At 47.6% G+C, this 8,767-nt stretch overlaps 1 protein-coding gene across 2 annotated transcripts in view; it reads left to right on the plus strand.

Annotated features, from left to right (window-relative positions):
• The window catches only part of LOC6740296 (venom serine protease inhibitor), a 34,726-nt gene that overhangs the window by 9,492 nt on the left and 16,467 nt on the right, over positions 1-8,767 (plus strand). The gene's annotated exons all lie outside the window — the stretch shown is intronic.

Consider the following 8,767-nt stretch of genomic DNA (forward strand, 5'->3'; position numbering starts at 1 on the left):
GAAATGCACCTTTAATTGCTCGTCGGGAGGAAACTCCCCTGGCGAAGTTTAACATGCCAAGCACTTTTCAATTCTCGGCACTCTAGACACACTTGTTGTTTCGCCACAAAGGCCTGTTTTGTCGCCAAAAGAGTGTTTCATCAAATGCTCGAGGCTGTTCCTTCAGCAATAAGCCTGTTCATTGCCCCAATAGGGCCCATATTTAGCCGGGAAAGTTTGCCTCACTTGCGGTGATAGCGCGCCGCCTAACTAGCCTGATGTAAATTTGATTAAAACTGCACATTAAATCCGCTGACAGCTGTCGGAAGTCGTCGGGGTTTCTGCCGGTGGTGGAGGAGTGGGTGGAATGCGGACAAAACCGCTGATGACATTAAAGTCGCCCTCGTGCGGTTGTCTAAAAATTATGCAAAGACACTCGACGTCCAAGGGGGGAGACCGGGGGTCTGCGGCTGCCGCTGTCACACACGCTGCGTCAGCGATTTTCGCTTAAAATTGCGAAACTGTAAACAGACTGGCGTTTCCGTGGCTCGGCTCCTTTCCATGGGGTACACGGTATTTTGGGGAGTGCTCAGCATCGCGTGTGGGTGGTTCCTTTCATCAGCGGGGTACATCCAAGTATGCAACTAATCCCCTTCAGCTCAACGGAGCTGTCCACTTTTATTCCACTTTTTGGGATTGGTTGTGTTTCAGGTACGAGTAATTCATACGTTCGCATCCAATTAGTAATTTGGGCTTTATTTATGCGTTACAGCAAGAATTACCAACATAGTTGCACTCATTATGGTCGATAATGCTCGTAACTTATCGTAAGATAAGTTAAACAGCACATACAGTAATTTCTCATTGTTTGGAATCAAAGGTATCGATTCCTTGGGCAGGCTACACACACCCAAAAGTCAATTAGGGCCAATCAGCACCAACGTAAGGATGTTCGAGATGAAAACCGATGGGGGCTATTATCAGCCACAAAGGAGGCATCTAAGCCCCAATTCCAGCAGCCAGAGTGTGGGTGTGTTCAATTAAACCGAATTATGAGCAGATAAAATGTCAATTTCCATAATTGCTCAATCAGTAAAGCACTATTTTTCGGAATCGGGGCGACTCGCCGAAAACAAGGACCAAACAAAGATGCTTGATATGCATAAATTGACAGAATTGTTGCGACAGCTCGGGATGATTGTGTGTGTGAGAGTGTGCGTGTGAGAGTGTGTGCGAGTGTGTATGTGTGGCCAGGAGCTTTGTGCACCCCAGCCAGGATTCCCACTGTATTTGCTCGGCTGGGGACGAGGAGCTGAGGACGTGTCCCAAGAATTTGGCAAGAAAATAAACCAATTTGGCTGCAGGAGCCGGATTAGGACCAAGTTTCCAATAGTTGCAATTAAGTGCAACATTTTGGGGTTTTGTTTGCATGTGCCACTGCCACTGCCACTGCCACTGCCACAGCTTCGTCCTGCGCGCAGCCCTTAGCATTCCTCCCATTCCTGCCCCTCGTGGCAGCCGAAGTGTGTGTGTGTACGTTTCCGGTGGGGGAATTCGAGGGAAAACTTTGGCTTGGCTTAACTGGCAGGCTTAGTTTTTCAATTAGTTGGATGGCAACGGTGGTCTCATAAATTGTTGTCAAGTGTGGAGAGCCTAGCTCCTCCCGCAAGCGGAAAGGGCGGAAAGAGCGTGCCAGAAAAAGATAGATAGAAATGGAAAATGAAAAACTGGAATTTATTGAAAGGCTTCCAATTCATTCGTTTTTTCGGTCGCTACGCCACTTGTCACTCGCCTCGATTGCCAATCAAACTGGGTCGCATCCACTCCTAACCCGCGTGACCAGCCTTTCCCGCGCCAGGCATCACCGCAGCGACTGACTGAGTGACTCGACTCGGAGGCTGGGGCTCTTTTGGGCGGACTCCTGGCAAGTAGTTGTCCAGCTTTAATTGCTTTTCGCTGTAGCTGCGGTCGAATTAGGCTCCCGTCCGAGGATCCCGGAATCGCAATGGCATTGTGTCAGAGGTCACGCCCTGCTTTGGCACCTTTTACTGTGGCTCACTTGGCTCGCTCGCTTGCACTTCTCGTGAAAGCGCCCTGTTGTGCCTCCGAATATAATTTAAATATAAACTTAAACAGAGACAGAGCGGGCTTAATAAGCAAATGCATTTGTGCCGAGCTCTTGGCCCGGAAAGTGTCCAAATGGCCCTCGTCTTTTCACTTTTCCACCAAATGCCTCGTGCCGAGTGTCTATGTGCGGCGTTTGCTGCCAAATAGCTGCCAGTGCAAATAGCTCACGAAACTACACAGATATACACACATGCATACAAACGCATGTATGTATGCATGCCACATACATGTATATGTGTATGTGTGTGGACCAGCTGCACGACACCTAAGTAGAGAGCAGAGAAAAAAAGGATAAAAGCGAGAGGGGCCGTGGGGCACTTGTCTCAAGTCGTGTCGGATTGAAAACCCCCGTACAGCACATCTCACATCTCGGCCGCCCCTGGCTGGCATTTAACAGTTCCAGGACCAGGAAAAAAACCAAGTCTCAGGCTCTCCGAGTCCTTGGAGGTCTTTGTGCGCCAACTTGAAGACAGCTTTCAGTTAAATTATGCGTTAGTTAAGCTTCAGCGGGCGGAACGCCTTGTCCCCTGGTGTCGACTCGAAAAGTATTTAAATATTTCTCATAGACGCCCAGAGCCAGAGCAATCTCGTACTCGTATGTATATGTATATGTACGCATGGTCAACGCCATAATTAAGACGTTCATTTGAGGCGAGATGGTTGAAGATGGTGCATAAGGGCGTGGATTAAGGGCAATACTGGATGACAATATGACACGAGATTATTCCTTTTCTGTGCATTTTCTCCCACCATGCACACCGTGTACAAAGTTTCCAAACGCGTGTGGCCCGCACTAAATGACTTCATCGCAAACAAATAAAATATCAATAGCGTCGAAAGTGCAATAAATCATCGGTGCAGCTCCTGGTGGGTTGCTGGAGTGGGCCACTGCAGCGAGGAGAGGGGAGCATCCGCACGAGGGGTCGCAACTTCGCAACGGAACTCCCGGCCAGTCGGGCGCATTTCATTTGACGCTGAAATGGAAAATGGAAAATGCAAATTGTTTGCGCGTCGCACAAAAGTATGCAAAAATAGCTCCGGTCAGAGGTGGTCACGCTCCAGGAGCTGAGGGGCGTGCAGCGTGGGGTGGTGAGTGGTACGAGCCAGGTGAGCGCCAGGATGCGGATGGTGTCCAGGAGGTGGCCAAAAACGTTAGCTCCATAAGATCCCCGGTCCCCACTGGAAATACAAAGGAGCGGCCTTAAAAAGTGCATCTTTTCCACATTAATAGTAGGCAAGGATTTGTACGTAGCAACATCCACTATGTGTATCTTCTTGAAATACAAGCCTTCTGTGCTAAACTTATAAATGTTATGGCCACCCTATCGATTCGTTTTAAATTCAAATTGCACTTTTTCGATTGCATTAACTCTGCTTCGCAGCATTTGGATCCAGAGCAATGCTAATTGCATTGTAAATCCATCCACCACGGCTGATGGCTGATAATAAAATTCAAATTAAAATTTTGCGAAAACACTTCTTTCCCAGCTGCACCAGTGTGTGCATGCCCGCAGGGTAAGCAGCTGGCAGCGCTTTTGAAACAGTGTGCACACATCTCTAGGCATAGTAATTATTTGACCCCGCAGGGCAAGGATTTTCATCTCGCAATCGAATTTCGCACTGGCCAGCGGATGTTCCTACTGCCGAAAAGAACCTGACCTGGCATTCTCTGGGTATCTGGGTATCTTTGTGCTCGTTTTCCCTTCTCGCAGCTTTCATTTTTGATTGCGAGCAACACACATTTTTGTCCATATAGTCAGTCGGTGGTGCATACACGTCGGATAAACATACATACATTCATTGCACATGCATACGTACATAGGTATGCACATGTCACATGTATGTGTGCATGCATCGTAAGTACTTATCCGGATATATGTTTGTGGAAAAATGCTATGCATTTTTGGCTCTTCTGCTGGCTTTCGGTGGCGTTGACAATTTGCATTTATAAATTTCGTTTTCAATTTGGACAGTGACCACAACGCCCGCCGCCCCGCCCACCCGAAAAAGCGGCAGAGAAAGAGAGAGTGCGTTATGCGGAAAAGAGACGACGATGCGATTGTTTAGTCCACTGATTGTTGATTTTAATTTATTATTGTTTATTGATAAAATGTCCGCTGCAAATTTGCATAAATCGATAAATAATGGCCTGGCTGGCAACAGGGGAAATTTAGATATTTATTGCATTTCGCCTGCTCGTTTGACCCCTGCCGCCCCTTTTTCGCCGCCCATGCGTGTTGCTTTGCTTTTGCTTTCAATTTCCGCCGAACATTTTACCCAATTAACTAGCTTTTGTTGCCTTTGTTTGCATGGCGATTGGCGATTTGCAATTGGCAATTGGCAGCATCGTGGCCAGGATTTTGGCTAAAAAGGAAGATTTGGCACAGGGGAGCCTTCTTTCCCGTTGCCATTTTCCATTTCCCATTTCGCATTTTCCATCTGGCACTTGGCGGAAATCGAGTGGCTGCGATCGCCCACAAGTCCGCTTAAATTTAAAACCCTTGGCCGCAGGTGACAGGCGAAACAAAGGAAGATGAAGCATGTGAAGGCGGCACAGACTCGTCCTCCAGGGTGCGTCGTCGATGCCAGGCCATATCAACACCTCCATTCAGTTGTGTTGGGCATGGTAATGTCCCGAACTGGGAGATGTCTCTGCTTGGACGCCATTTACTAGCTTACTCCATTGCCTAGACCTGTGTGGGTGGGTAGATATTCCTTGAAGTTTTTGCTCTACTCAAGTGACACCAATAATAGTAGTTTACAGGAGTTCTCCGTAGTCGCAATATCGGAACTATTAAAATGTTGTTCCTTTCTCTTGGCTTTTGTCCATGTGGCCCGGATAGGTATTACTTTTGTTTAGCGGCCCGACCGCGTCCCTTGGACGTCTCTCCGCCAAGGACTTCGCCCCATTCGCGTCTTGAAACAAATGGCCCCCGAACCGCTTGGTCCTGCGAGGAACTCTCTGCTGGCTTCAACGCCTGCCTTTTGTTTTGCTGCGTTTTCCGATTTCCGTTTTGTGTTTGGCTGGCTGGCTTTCCAGCAAGGGGGGGGGGGGGCTGGATTTTTGAAGTGGTCCTGACCACACATCCTACCTACCCATCCCTTGTAGCCCATTACCCCCTTTTCCCCACCCACGTGCTTTCCAGGTGTTTGTCCGCCACGGGGAGAAAATATTGGGTTGTCCTATAAATAGGGGTTTTGATTGAAGGTCATGGCAAAACCATACCTTAGCAGACGTTAATGCCAAGGCCTTTTGGAAAAACATCGAATGAGTTATTTGCTAGTTAGTTCATAGCTACGACTGGGAGGATATTGAACGACAGGATATGAAGAAATTGACGCCAGCGTTTTCGCTTCCCCATTGAAATCGGGTCTGCTTGGGGCTTTCCCATTTAAGTTCCTCGAAAATGATCGCTTGTTTTTCTCTGACTAGTTTTCCGCTTGCCACTTCTCGACATCACGGGCATCCGTTTTCCCTGCAGTGGGTAGCTTTTTTCTTTGGCTTGCTGCTGTTTTTTGCATTTCTTTTTCAATTTCTCTGTGCGGCTTGTGGTTTCCTCTCGGCCAACCCATCCCGCTGATTCCGGACCGGCCCGTGGCTGCTTTCTCGCCTTTGTGTTGGTCCCGGACAGCCTTGGCTTGCCCTGCCATCCCCTGCGCCCTGCTGTTGCCTATGCATAATTCTTTTATCTCAACCAGGCCGCTTGCTGAGCTTTCTCCCCTGTCAGCCATTCCCCATTCTCCCTTTCTCCCTTCCTCCGCTTCTCTGTTTCACCTTTTCTCCGCACTCTTCCCTTCCGTTCTCCTGCGCTCTTGCTGCTATTGATGGCTTGTTTACATTGTACCGCGCTCGCAACTCCCAGGCCATTTGTCTATAATTGACTAATCGACAGGGCGGGCGAGAAAAGGAGCACGGGATCTGGATCTGGGGACCCTGCTGGGAGGGATGCCAGTGTGATTGGTGTACGGCGGACGGATGGTGGCTGCTGAATGGTGGACGGTGGATGGGACGGCTGCCCAATGCAGTGGATGTAGCCAAAGGAACTGTGTCATTGGAACTGCAGACAGCCATGGTTGAAGTTTATGGGAGCGGCACAAGGAAGCTGCCACAATAGAAGGCTTTAAATAATTAAGGTAGCTGTGTGGCAACATTTTTGAATATACTTCTGATCGCCGCCTAGAGCTGCTTTGTGGCTGCTTTGCTGCCCAGAAGGGCCACCAAAAGTCAGTGCAGGATTGCGGGGAGATGAAGATGGAGGTTGGGGCGGAAGCGAATTGAATTAGCGCTGAATTCCGTTCTCAATTAAGCGTATAATTTCCATTGTGTGTGTGTGTGTGTTTCGGCCATGGGCTCATAGGCGTGCATGTGTGTGCGTGGTGGTGTGCGTGGCCATTTTGATATGACCAGTTGGCGCAAATATTGGCCAGGTGAATGTGTGGGTGGTCCTGTGGGTGCGCTGGTCTCGCTGTGCGGTTAATTAGATTGCGAGCAATAATATTGCATGAGCCGGCAATCGGGCGACTTTGCTGCCCGTGGGCGAAATAGGGGCGTGGCTGGGCAGGGGGCCGCTTCCGAGCGGCTGCCGAGGGAGGCGAAGTGAAAGTGGCCCACACACACTTCCGCTCACGCAAACACTCATGCGCTGCTGTGTTCACTTACATGTAATTAGCATTTCCTGTTTGGTTTGCCAATCTTGCACGCACACACCAACACAACTGCAGTTGTGTGTGTTCGTGTGGAGGGGGTGAAGGTAAAAGGCACAAGAGCACGCGGCATAGAGACGAACATAATTAGGCTGGCCAAAAATCAAACGCCATCTGCATTCAAATTCAAATTGAGATTGCTGCGCAGATTCTGCTGCATTCGGCATTACGGATACACTGGCAAAAATATAGAAATTAAGAAGAGTGCCAATACATGTGCATAAACTTTTCAAGCATTTTATTTATCTAAAATATTATTGCACTGCATTCAAAAGTATGCAGTGATTTTATTTTAGTCCTGATTTTTTTTAAATTTATTAAACGAAACTCTTTAATTGTCTAACGTACTATTACCCTTTTTGGTTCAACTTAATCTAATCGGTACCAATTTTAGTGATTCTCAATATCTAAGTTATTTAGAAAGATTATATGATTATGAGTATTAAAGAATTCGAATGTTTAGGCCTCAAAGGCCGGTTACTGCTCATTTGTTGTGTAGCACACTCTTGTGTTCAAGATGCAACCACTTAATGTTGCCTACTTTTGGGAGATGCTGGATTTTCATTTGATGCAACCACCAACTGCCATTTATGTTCGCCTGGTGCTTCGGAACTGAAAAGTGGGCAAATTCCCCTCATTTCCGATGCGACAACACCAGCCAAAATGGCACAAGCTTCGGATCTCGGACACCAGGCGAACAGAATCTGTAGCAAGCTCCAGCTGGTAGATCGAAATAATGCTGATCGTCCTCTAAGATGGTTGCTCTCTCAATCCCTCCAGCTACCATTCTAGCAATAGGAGAGCCTCATAACCGTTACTTCGGAACTGAGCGCACATTAGTGATGAGCGACCTACTTGTTCTTGATGTTCGTGTCACGATTTTAGCATCGATAGGCACGAAAGTCCCTTGTATTACATGGGTGGGTGCCGAAACTAAGAGGCACGCCGGCATCACTGTGAAGCGCTTATTAGACTGATCAGCTGATTGTTTTGCATGCGGTGCAAAAAAAGTACGCCCGTTGTCCCAAACACAAAATGTTACACTTTAATAGCTTCTGCCGCCGATTTTTGTTTATTTATTTATTCATTATTTTACAATATATTATTGAGGGCGAAATACCATAATTTTCAAAAGATCCTAGATAGGAAGTCACAGGAATGCGTTTTCCAGTGCAGTACCATCACTCCACAATGGCTTCGAGTGGCCAGTCAGGTGCGGGATGTTTCGTCCAGGTTCCGCGGACAAATGTAACTCGATGCCCGAATCCGAATGGATACAGTTGGAACAAGAAATACACCGAAATAACGGAATAGAAAACAGACTTTCGGGCAGAGAGTGGGCCATCCGAAAAATCAACCAGACGACGGACTGACCGCAGGGTATGAATTTTATGCGGTTTTGGAGTTGCAACATCATCATCACCTGGGGCTGTCGTGTAATTGCGGATTTTAATTTTTAAGCAGCGCTCTTTATTCCTGGATTTATGCGCTTGCATTATGAATGGAACGCATATGCCACGGAATAGCTCTGGGAATAGGAATTTTAATTAGTTCGCCGCATTTCGAATTCTCATTTTTTTTTGGGAAGCTCCGGTTAGCTGGAAGCTAGGAGCTGAAAATGTTCAATCAGAATTCTGCTGCTGGCTGCTGGAAAGTGTTGAAAACCGCCTCATAACCATCGTCGCCATCAACATAATCATTATCCTGAAGTCCATAAACTGTTGCCGTCGTTTCCGCCGTTTCCACCATTTCCACCATTTTCCAGCCCACTTTCCGCCTCGTGTGTGCCATATAAATAAATATAATCGTGAAACAAGGCCAAGAAAGGGCGCTGGTAGGCAACTTAAATGCTGCGGAATTTTAATAGTTCACGTAAATGGTTTTTGTGGCGTTGGTAATGTTTATTAACCAACTTAGACGGCCGGGAACTTGGCAGCAGCTTCCGAGTTACGTTCCG

The sequence above is a fragment of the Drosophila simulans genome, chromosome X, assembly GCF_016746395.2.
Source record: "Drosophila simulans strain w501 chromosome X, Prin_Dsim_3.1, whole genome shotgun sequence".
Classification (NCBI taxonomy): Eukaryota; Metazoa; Arthropoda; class Insecta; order Diptera; family Drosophilidae; genus Drosophila; species Drosophila simulans.